Source organism: Ipomoea triloba, chromosome 12 (genome assembly GCF_003576645.1).
Source record: "Ipomoea triloba cultivar NCNSP0323 chromosome 12, ASM357664v1".
Lineage (NCBI taxonomy): Eukaryota > Viridiplantae > Streptophyta > Magnoliopsida > Solanales > Convolvulaceae > Ipomoea > Ipomoea triloba.
In genome coordinates, this window is record NC_044927.1 from 12,578,992 (window position 1) to 12,591,792 (window position 12,801).

General features: G+C 34.2%; 1 long non-coding RNA gene across 2 annotated transcripts; it reads right to left on the reverse strand.

The window, feature by feature from the left end:
* Nucleotides 1–10,159: 10,159 nt before the first annotated feature.
* On the reverse strand, nt 10,160–12,649 carry LOC115998107. Of its 2 annotated transcripts, none has more exons than XR_004093839.1 (2): nt 12,264–12,649; nt 10,160–11,073 (listed from the first exon to the last, which is right to left on the reverse strand). It is a non-coding gene; the product is annotated as an uncharacterized LOC115998107 (long non-coding RNA). The 2 variants fall into 2 exon arrangements; XR_004093838.1 differs by having other exon boundaries at nt 10,160–11,086.
* Nucleotides 12,650–12,801: the final 152 nt, after the last annotated feature.

Below are 12,801 nucleotides of genomic sequence, written 5' to 3' on the forward strand. Positions count from 1 at the left end.
ACATATAATATGCATTTTGAAAGAATTAAAGCACAATTTTGCAAAAGAATTAAAGCACAATTTGTGCAAATTTGCACAAATTATCATGCACGCACAAAATCACGTAATTGACATAATCACAAATTAAAGCACAAATCACACAATTTGCATTTTAACATATATACGCATATAGGCACGTAAAATTAAAATTAAGCACATTAAAACATAATTAAATAAAATTGAGCTTAAGGATAGGAAAGTGATACTTAGCTCATTTCGATCATGCCCATCTCATGCCTTAAGTTGCAAATCGAGATTCACACAACGGTTTTGTGAGAATATCGGCAATTTGATTCTCCGTGGGAATATGATCGATTCTAAAATCCTTCTTTTCGACGTGGTCACGAATAAAATGATGTCGTACGTCGATGTGTTTTGTCCGTGAGTGAAGCACAGGATTTTGAGAAATCGCAATAGCGCTAGTATTATCACAGAAAATACTAACGTCCTCACAATTAATTCCGTAATCTTTCAACTGTTGCTTCATCCACAAAATTTGCGAACAACAACTCCCTGCTGCGATATATTCGGCTTCGGCAGTGCTTGTAGCAATGGAGTTTTGTTTCTTGCTAAACCATGAAACTAACCTTCCCCCTAAGAACTGGCACGTTCCGGAGGTGCTTTTACGATCAATTTTGCAACCTGCAAAATCTGCATCTGAATATCCGGTTAGTTCAAAATTACCTTCTTTTGGATACCATAATCCACATTGATTGTTCCTTTGAGGTATCTAATGATCTTCTTGGTAGCAAGTAGATGACTTTCTTTCGGCTTAGATTGGAATCTAGCACATACACCCACTGAGTAAGATATGTCGGGTCTACTCGCAGTGAGGTATAGCAAAGATCCAATCATCCTCGATACATCGTTTGATCTACGTCTTTCCTTCGTCATCTTTGTCTATTCGTTGTGCTGTGCTCATAGGAATTTTCACTGAGCTTTTTCCTTCGCCAAATTTCTTGATAAGATCTTTTGTGTATTTGGCTTGATTGATAAAGATTCCCTTCCTTCATTTGTTTGACTTGTAGTCCAAGGAAGTAGTTCAATTCGCCCATCATGCTCATTTCGAATCTGTTCTGCATTAGCTTAGAAAATTTCTCGCACAAGTTTTATCAGTACTTCCAAAAATAATATCATCAACATAAATTTGTACTAATAAAATATGATCATTTTCTTGAATTCTAAATAAGGTTTTGTCAACAAGGCCTTTGGTAAAACCACAACTAATTAAGAACGTCGATAGTGTATCATACCAAGCTCGGGGTGCTTGTTTTAAACCATACAACGCCTTCTTTAGTTTATAGACCTTATCAACATTACCTTGTACCTCAAATCCGGGTGGTTGTTCAACATAGACTTCTTCTTCAAGTAAGCCGTTAAGAAATGCACTTTTCACGTCCATTTGATAGAGTGAAATTCTTGTATGCTGCGTAGGCTAAGAATATTCTTATTGCTTCAAGTCGTGCAACCGGGCAAACGTTTCATCAAAATCTATTCCTTCTTCTTGTGAGTAGCCCTTTGCAACTAGCCTCGCTTTATTCCTAACAATGATTCCATCTTCGTTCGCTTTGTTCCTAAAGACCCATTTTGTACCTATTACATTGTAATTTTCTGGTCTAGGAACAAGCTCCCACACATCGTTTCTTTTGAATTGATTTAGCTCTTCTTGCATGGCTCAATCCAGCTTTGGATCACTTAGAGCTTCGTCAATTTCCTTTGGCTCGATTTGAGATAGAAAACATGCGAATAGAGTATCTCGTGTTGCGGATCTTGTTTTCACGCCGTCTTGTACTCTTCCAATCACAAGATCTTGAGGGTGATTTCTAAGCCATCTTAGATCTGGTTGAAAGTTGTATTGGGAGTTGGTTGGCGGTGAGGAATTGTTCACGTGTGATGTAGGAGTAGCTTGATTTGTCACATTGCTTTCATTGTTAACCTCCTCATCCTGATTGTCATCCTCAGGGTCATCCTGTTCCTCATCTGCTCCCTTTTGTTGTGTCATATCGATCATTTCCACCAAATACGGCTTTTGGTCCTTCGATAGTTTTAAAATTTACAAGACTAGATTTATTTTCCAGTCATGTGTCGTGAACACCCACTATCGAAGTACCAAACTTCCTGCAATCAATTTAAACAACTTTTGGGTACCCAGTTTGCTTGGGTCCTTGGGGTTAGTACTTTTTGGTACCCAAATCCACCTAGATCTCTGATCCAAGATTAGGTGATTTGTAACCATTATCAACATTATAATCATGCCTATTTTTTGAAAACATTTTTGGTGCACGGTTTTGAAATTTACTCTACTATATGGCACCTGGGAAATATATTGTTTGAACCTATTAAATCTTGGTCTAGTCCAAGGTTTAATATTTTCAACGCAATATGACTCTGTAGGAGAAAATCTCCTAGCTCCACTATTTGGAAATTTTCCCATTTTCCAATGTGGTCTTTTTGCACTTAACTCATTGGTGTATCTCTTTGAATAATTAAATCCATGCCTTTTAATAGACTGATTTGGCGAAATATTGTTCTATGGGGCTTCGGCCGTACAGTGCTATTTTTGGCTTTTGTGTGATACCCAAATCCTTGTCTCATTGTGCTATCTTGACTCTTAACAAATTTTACCACATGCACTTTATTATTTAAAGTAGTAGTAGAATCGGTCAACATCTGAGAGGTTTGAGAACACGACGGATCATAACCGAGACCGGTTTTATCATTTGGCGATTTTTGCATATTTACCATTTTGTCCATTATTTTAGACGAATGAGTAAATGATGCAATAACCTCCCTTAAGTTGTGTTCTCGAACTTCCCTTGATTTACACTCTTCTTGAAGACGAATAATTTCGGCATTCAAGTTTCTCGCCTCAAGTAGAGCATTTTGCAATTTCTTATTTATTTCTTCTTTTTCAAGAATTAATAAATTATTGCGCTCTTCGATTTGAGAATAAGTGTCCATAAAGGTTTGACAATCTCTCATTAAAAGAGAGATGGACTCTTGCGAAAATGAAGTACTTACAGAATCAAAAGTTTTAGATGTTACCTCATCTTCTTCAACATCATGCGCCATTAAGCATTCCTCATGGTAGTTTGACTCACTGGATGTACTCATGCAAAATAGTGCAGTGTCTTCATTTGAACTATCACTTTCATCACTTGTGGAATCTTCTGACTCACTCATTTCAAGTGGGTCACTTACAAGAGCTTTCTTTTGTCCTTCTTGAACTTTCTTTCTTTGCCCTTCACTCCTTCCTGTGAATTTTCAAATTGATTTTTGCTTACCTTGGGATAGGGACACTCAGCCATAAAATGTCCTGGCCTTTTACAGTTGTAGCATAAGTTCGAATCATCTGGTGATTCCATCCTTGGCCTTCTTGTCGAGTTTGCTTGAGGAAATTTGTTGTTCTTCTTCCTCATGAATTTCTTGAATTTCCTAACAAACAAGGCAAAATTTTCGTCAGATAATAATTCACTATTTTCTACTGACCTTGACGCGGACGGTTGTTCGGCAACTAGTGCGTTGTTTCGTTCTTCGCGTTCTTCCTCCGTCCTTGACTTCATCTCGAACTCATAAGCTTTTAGATCACTAAAAAGCTTGTCGGTTGATAACGTTTTGAGATCCCTATGGTCACGCATCGCGGTAACCTTCATGTCCCAACTTGACGGTAGCCCTCGGAGTATTTTGAGCGATATCTCCTTTTGATCAATCTCTTTGCCTAGATCGACAATTTCTCCCAAGATTTTAATAAATCTTGCTTCCATATCTGCAATGGTCTCACCTTTGCATCTTGAAGTCTTCGAATTTCTTTAATGCAATTGTGAGTTTATTATCCTTCTCCTGTTCATCTCCTTCACCTATCTTGATGAGAACTTTCCCATACTTCTTTCGCCGTTTTGCATTTTCGGACCTTCGGGAAAGTTGCGTCATCGATAGCTTTGAACAAAATATCCTTGGCAATATTATCCAAGTTATTTCGTATTCTATCCTCTGGAGTCCATTCAACTTTTGGTTTTGAGATGTAAGATGGTGTAGTGCTTGATTGTTCTGATGATGGGTTGACTTTGAGAATTTTAATTGGACCATCAGAAATCACTTCCCACATCTCATCATGTAAAGCAGATAAATGGACCTGCATGCGAATTTCCAATCATCAAATTTATCAAGTGAGAATAATAAGTTCTGAGCTAAGTCTCTCTTCATCTTGAAGTTTTGAGATCTGTCTAGCAGTCAAATTTTGACTCAAATAGACAACCGCTCTGATACCACTTGTTGGTCCCGATAGGGTGGGAAAAGTCTAGAGGGGGGGTGAATAGACTTTTCACAATTTCAAAAAAAATATAACACTTTGGTAATTTCAACTCTAGGTAGCAAGCATAAAGCAAATAAACAACTTAGAGTTCGCAGCGGAATATCAGTACGTAAAGTGCTATAAATAACTTGATCAGATATGAAGAGATATATCGCATGCAAAGCAAACCCAGATGATAAATAAAGAATGAATAGTAAAGGGTTTGTATGAATCAGGAGGAATTCCTTACAAATAATATGAATAAGAAGTGATTAGTAAGGAAATAATGTGTGAATAGTGATATCTGCTATTTTGTTAATTAATTCACCCCTTATTTAGTTGTTTGAAGGTTATTTTCTGTATCCTAGTGAAATTGGGAATTGTTTGTGTGTTATATTGTCCAAGTGTTGAATTATCTACAAGGAACAACAAAGGAAGAATATTGGAGCATTTTGGACAAGTTCTGGAAGAAAAGGGAATTACAAGGAAGAATACAAGTTGGAAAAGAATTGGAAGTTGCCTAATGGGCCAAGGCCCATCTACCTCCTATATATTTGACCTATTCTCTACAATTGAAGGAGGTTCCCTTACAGAGTTCTGAACCCTAGCTTTTAGTTTATTTTTAAGGTTTACATTTTTATTTTTTTTTATTGAAGCTTGGATTTAAGTTTATTTTTTTAGTAAGTTTTGCCTTTTTATTCTTTAATATTGCAGCCATGTCTTCCATCTTTAATTCTTGCTTTGCTGTGTTTACTCCCATCATGAGGGAGTAATTCGTTTATGGGTTTGGATTAGGGGTCCCTTGTCAATCTTGATGTTCGATTTATGATTAATTGCATAAAGGGATTGAATCTTTTACCTAGGGTTTATGTTGATTTGGGGATTTCTTTGCACTAGTTATTGTTTTGTGGCCACAATTAATTGCTAGTCTAGGAGAGGGATTCATTACAACGACAGTTGGATGGAGACCTCGAGCCTTACCAATTTCAACCTAATTTTCCTGCTATGAAAGTAGAGGTAATTTTGGGGGCTTACAATGCTTAGGTGCTTAAGGTTATGATTGATGCATCACGACAGTGGGGCAATCTTAGCCTAATTCTCTTATTGATTACGAAAGTAGCTGAGTAGAATTCTTTTGTGCATTGCCCATATATCCCTTGGTTAATTATTCTTTCCCTAATCCTGAGTTTGTTAGAACATCAAGGTTACAATCCCCCTAATCTGGCACATACCTTTATTATACAGTTTACACCTTAATCAATTGCTTCCTTTTACATCATTAAGTCTTTGTTGCTTGGATTCTATAAATTCACATACTCTAGTGCTTGGTAATTCACACAATTTCATGCCATAACCCCAATCCTCAGCGGAACGACATTACACCCTTTTACACTCATCATTTGTGTTCATCAAATAGTGCATGAATAGTAAATAAGTAAGAATATGCTGATTAAGTCTAGTTCTCCTCAAATTCGTATGACTTTGACTTAGACTTGGACCTTTTGGAGATTGTACATTAGACTCAAAAATAAAATAAGGGGACTAATAAAAATTACAATTTGTATCATCAAAACTATTACATTTTATTCCTAACAGCATTCCTTCCACCGGGTAATAATAGAGAAGCTATACCACTTGAAGCAACATTAAGAACTATTTCTCCCTTTGATCTCAATGCTGCCGAAAGAGTTCTCCAAACAAATGTCTTTCCAGTTCCTCCATAACCGTAGACAAAAAAAAAAAAAAAAAACTCCTCCTTGATTTGAATTTACATCATTCATTATTGTGTTGTAGACATCATGTTGCTCAAGTGTTAGATTTGATACCAACTTTTTGTGCTCTTCTTTAAGTTCTGCTTTGTCATAACAGGTCTCATCATACACCAACTTATTCATCAAACTGACCGAACAATCAAGATCTGGAATTGGCATTTGTTGGTAATCATGTAGGCTCTTCCCACACCATTTCAACAATTTCTCAATCTCAACTAATGCTTGATTTTTTATTTCATCAACACTGGGGACTAAATCTAAAAAATATTAAACAATATATGTTAGAAAAGTATCACCATCTTGGAACTAATAATATTAGACATGAAATAAAATATTAAAGCAAATGGATAAATACATACATTGGAAGTTCAATATGTTACGTTGTTTGTACAGAATATCATCGGCAATATATGTCCAACATTTGTCTCAAACCACTTCCGGACGGCTTAAACAATTTGAGGATAACAATGTTGTGAATAAATTTCTTAACTCTCCTGCAGTTGCCCACTGACTTGCTTCAACAATTCCATCAATATATTCTTTGTCATCTTCCAATAGCCCAAGTGCATAACATGCATCACGGTAATTGCCGTACAACACCCCATTAATTGTTCTTAAATCTTCATAACACGTAGGCACTCGGATTACATTCAAAAGACATCTCAAATAGTACATCACACCACTTCCAAGAGGAACATAAAAAACCTCGACCAATTGAGAATCCTCGTTGTCTTGGAACAAATTCCCTTGTTGCTTGTTTCCAAACTAACTTTGTTGGCATCTCTGCATAAGTTAGTTGCTTTGCCTTAAGGTATTTTTTGTTTGCCTCAAGGCAAGCCAGAAACATGCTCTATTTTACCGTATGTCGTTCTACAATGACATCGATTGGAGCATCCTCATCAAAATAAAAGCTTTGTTCATTTGGCATATGAAAATTCAAGCGCTCTACAGGAGGATATCTGTATTGTATTTCAAAACCTAATATCCTCCAAGCAGCTCTCTATATTAACATAATATAATAATATTTTTTTGGAATACTATAATATACATCATATAGTAATTAGATTGTTGGATTTTTTTTGAATATTATCACGAGAAGATTTAATTACGTACATTAACATAATATAGCAATATGTGGGTGGAATACTATAATATACATCATATAGTAATTAGATTGTTGGATTTTTTTTGAATATTATCACGAGAAGATTTAATTACGTACATTAACATAATATAGTAATATTTTTTTGGAATACTATAATATACATCATATAGTAATTTGATTGTTGGAATTTTTTTTGAATATTATCATGAGAGAAATTTAATTACGTACATTAACATAATATATTAATATTTTTTTAATACTATAATATACATCATATAGTAATTTGATTGTTGAATTTTTTTTGAATATTATCATGAGAGTAATTTAATTACATACATTAACATAATATAGTAATATTTTTTTAATACTATAATATACAACATATAGTAATTTGATTGTTGAAATTTTTATTTTTTTTAATATTATCATGAGAGAAATTTAATTACGTACATTAACATACTATAGTAATTTTTTTTTTAATACTATAATATACATCATATAATAATTTGATTATTGGAATTTTTTTTGAATATTATCATGAGAGGAATTTAATTACGTACATTAACATAATATAGTAATTTTTTTTGAATACTATAATATACATCATATAGTAATTTAATTGTTTACGAATATAAAATAAAAAATACGCAAGATTAACATATTTTGAACCATAATTGAATTGCATGGTATATTATCATGAGAGGAATTTAATTACGTACATTAACATAATATAGTAATATTTTTTTCGAATACAATAATATACATCATATAGTAATTTGATTGTTGTAATTTTTTTTGAATAATATCATGAGAGTAATTTAATTACGTACATAACATAATATAGTAATATTTTTTTGGAATACTATAATATACATCATATATTAATTTTATTGTTGGAATTCTTTTTAATATTATCATGAGAGGAATTTAAATACGTACATTAACATAATATAGTAATATTTTTTAATACTATAATATACATCATATAGTAATTTGATTGTTGGAATTTTTTTTGAATATTATCATGAGAGGAATTTAATTATGTCTATTAACATAATATAGTAATATTTTTTTTAATACTATAATATACATCATATAGTAATTTCATTGTTGGAATTTTTATTTATTTTTGAATATTATCATGAGAGGAATTTAATTACGTACATTAACATAATATAGTAATATGTTTTTAATACTATAATATATATCATATAGTAATTTGATTTTTGAAATTTTTATTTTTTTTTGAATATTATCATGAGAGGAATTTAATTATGTATATTAACATAATATAGTAATATTTTTTTCGAATACTATAAGAGTTAATTCTAGTAATGGTTTCCCGAGTATAGTGATTTTCCACAATTAGTCATCGACTTTTAATTTTGACAATTTTAACACTTGACTATCAAAATCTTTCCAATGTTAGTCCTTCCGTCAGAAGTGGGTTAAGTGGACGTCAATTTAAGGGGTAAAAGCGTCATTTCAAGACTGAGTGTATAATTCCTCTCCGTTTCTCTCTGCATACGCAAAATAAATCAAAATCTCTAAACTCTATACATATGCCACAGGTTCTGGTTCTTATCATGCGAATATACCTGTTTGGCAACAAATTCAAGATAATTGTTTCCCAAACCCATCTATGACTCTAGAATATGACCCCCTCATCTTCTCATCAATTCACCATGGAAGTTTCAGCAAAAAAAAAAAAAATCCATTGCCACCACACATAACAATATAGATCTGGAGTAGAACAGTGCATAATGCAGATTACATTGGTTCAGTAGTATCCAACAGGTAAAATAATTTATTCTCACCACTCAAAGAGTCAGATTCTCGGATTGTACATAATAAAGACTAGAAGCAATTCATCAAATGTTCAACAACTTAGAATTACTGTGTACCCAGGACTTCAATCTCTAAAATCAGAACCGAGTTGGGCTGAATACTCAAAATTACTCAGATCATTCGCTATATACTTTTGAAGTTGGGGTGAAATCTTTACCTTGAAAAGTAATTCCAATTCAAAGGGCATCTCTATTTCGAGAACTGATTGCCTCATTTTTTGTGTTCTTACGATGGGCTTGTGCTTCTTGCGGTTGAAGAACATGTTTTGTTATGGAATCCATTAACTCAGATCTGTACATACAAAAGTGTTTGAGCTCCGAAAGTTGAAGGATTCGAACTATGATGCCGTCACAGTGCTGTGTTATGACTATTCCACCTTTGATTTCAAGGTTGTCCTGTTACTCCGCCATCTTCAGCCTCAAGGAAACATACCAGAACGTTTCAAGTGCTGGGTGGGTGGGGTAGCTTCTCTCTTATCTTCCAACACAGGCTCTTCCTTGGCCGGCTCTGGCGCAACCTCAGATTCTTTCTTATCCAACTCTTCCGCAACCGGAGCAATGGCAACGGCGATGACGAGCTCTGCTGCTTCCACTACAAGAAAAATCGTGAATCGCGATGGAAAAATTCCGTCGTGAAACTACAAAATTCCGTCACGAAACCCGTTTGGCGACGGAATTGCGACGGAATTTATTCTGTCGTCTATCGGCTTGTCGTATTTTATTTCACGACGGAATAATTCCGTCGCAAAAAATGACGACGGAAAAAGGCGTCGCAAAACCGTGACGGAATTATTTCCGTCGCAATTCCGTCGCGATTTTGCAACGGAAATTATTCCGACGCTAATTCCGTCACCATTTCTGAAATGAATATTCCGTCGCCATATTTTTTTTTCCATCGCAAAATTTAATGACAGAATGATTTTCTGTCGCAAATTCGTCACATTTTGTGCATCAAATATTTCATCACAAATTTATATTATGTCACAATTCGGTCACATTTTTTAATTATATTTTTTAATAAGTTTATTTAAAATTATTATTTTTAAAATAGTAATGTGAACTTTTAAAATACTAATATAAAATACAATGATATATTAAAACACTATTAATTCTAAAATATAAAATAATTCTAAAACATCATCAATCTACATTAAGTTCAAGTAACAAAATACATTTTCAATCCAAATTTAGTAAGTAATAATAGTCAATACAAATCTATCCAAATCTAAACAACAATATATATAATATTGTCTTCACAAACAACAGTCCACAAGCTCGGCTCTCACAAACAATGTAGTCAAACCTGAAAGTCAAATAGATATCTTAGGAATCACATGCCAACAATCAAAACAAGTGACTGAAGTAAAAGAGAAAATAAACAGAGTATGAAGACCAATCTAGTTTACAATGTTGACTCACTTGTCAACATCAATTCCAATTCCGCCATATGCTACAATATCATACAAGAACAAAATCAAGCATACTTAGTGCATTCACTTGTCAAAATGAATAAAACTAAGAGACTCATCATAAATAAATAAATGGATAAAGAACAAAAAGAAATGCAAAGCAGCAAGCTTACAAATTCCTAGTACATATTTCCTTCCAATGAGACAGATTAAAGATGCTTCAATCTTATAGGAACAGAAAATATCCTCCAAGACTCAACCTCAAGGAGTTGGGGATTCTAAAAAACAGAGATGAATATCTATTTGCATATTTTCTATAAAGGGCATCACCCTAATAACAATGCAACAAAAATCCCTCTTTATACTAACATCTAACTATCTAAGTATCTAACATTAAATATATAAAATTATGTAAAACATCAAATAAGTCATTAAAGGAGAACTGCAAGGGTGAAGGTAAGATCATATAAGCAGAATCAAATATCACAAGTGTGTAAGCATGGATAGTGTAATTTTTTTACTCAGAATGTTTGTACCTGTCCCCTTGTATAACAAACAAAATCTTGCTCAAAAATCTCTTCACAAACACCATTTAAGGGATATGAGAAACCTGTTAGTAAGGACTGGTGGAAGATGTTATATTCAATTATAAAGGATAACACATACACATGAAGAATCAAAAGAATCATAAGCAGTAGTGGCAGTGGCCAAAGCAGAGTTCATTTTTTATATTTTAATGATTACACAATGATGCCTAGAAATACATAGTCCAAACAACTTTTTCCTCTTCAAATGCAGACAAACCCATATGTAACTGCATATATATAATTACTAACATCAAAGAAACAAGTTGGTTTAAGTTTCATTTGTGTTAAAGAACATATAAAGGTAATGCAAACTATTAGTGATTGGTGTAAGTTGCATGCTTATTTTAGAAGACCCATTCATCTAACACTAGACAGAGGCATGATTATCACACAAGTGATGCAACACATGATGCAAGTATCAGTTGATAATTGAAAGATAAAGCAACTGAAAAAAGACATTGATTCTTGAAATGTCAATTTACTTGAGATTTGTCAGGACTTACAACTTTTAATGGTCAAGGACACTGGCAAGAACCAGGAGAACCATAATTAACACCAACAATATAAGAAAGAAGAAGGGTGAAAAATCTGGTTTCATTAAAAGGATATTTCATGGTAGTAAAGTCTTAATGTAAGCGACGGAAAAGGCATGGAACTTGTGACCATAAAACTTCTTACCTCATTATCACAAGTATTCTGATTAACTCTGAGAATCTACAACTACAGCAAACATAATTAATATTGCATCCTATCATAGTCATGACAATCTAATTTCTCAACAATCACCTATTCATAGCAAAGAGAAGGATAAGTACAAAGGTATGAGAATGTAAGATGCCAAAGGCTTTTAGTAATTATTAACTAATTTCACGCATGTTACAACCTAAGCACAAAGATAGGCAGAATAGTGCCCTATATGTAACTCTACATTTCTAACTACAATGCATCCATCAACAAATATAAGAAACTTGAAACCAGGGAACATAACTACTTGTTTAAGCATAAAGAAGCGTTAGCATGACTACAATGAATTTGCAGCCTATTTATGATAACTTTTTGGGGTGTTTGAATAGAAAATAAAAGTGAGGCAGTCATAAGAAATGCATATGGAATCTATTACCTAGTATTCCTTCTACAATGCATTAGGATTTAGGGATAAATGGAATTAAGAATTTAGGGATTAGGGTTGAGGATTTTGAGAAATAGAACTAACCTATATTAGAGACGGCGACGTATGAAGTAGCTGCGATAGGGCGGCAATGGCGACGAACAACGATTGAGGGCTACGACGACAGGCGACGAGCGACGGCTAAGACCTAGGCGATGCGATGCAGCTGGGATGCGACGGCGGCTGGGACGACGAATGCGAAGCTAGGCGGCGAGGATGCATGAACGGAGAAAGCAGAGGAGACGGCGGCGAAGGAGGAGACAGTGGGCGAAGGCGGTCAGCGAACTGGGCGACGACTGGGTCGACGATAGTGGCCACTCTGGTCGACGGCGAAGGCGGTGGACTGTGTTCGGCGGTGACGTTCGGCTAGCTAGGTTTTCGAATGTGTTTGGCGATGGTGGGCGATGGTTGAAGAGCTGCAACTTGAAATAGGGCTATGCTTTGATTTAAACAATAAAATAAAAAATAAAAAGAAACTACGTCGTTTCAAAGTAAAATTAAAAACAAAATTGGAACGGAATAAATTTCGTCGTTAATTCCGTCGCAATATTTATTCTTTTTCAAATAAATTGCTTCCTTTAGC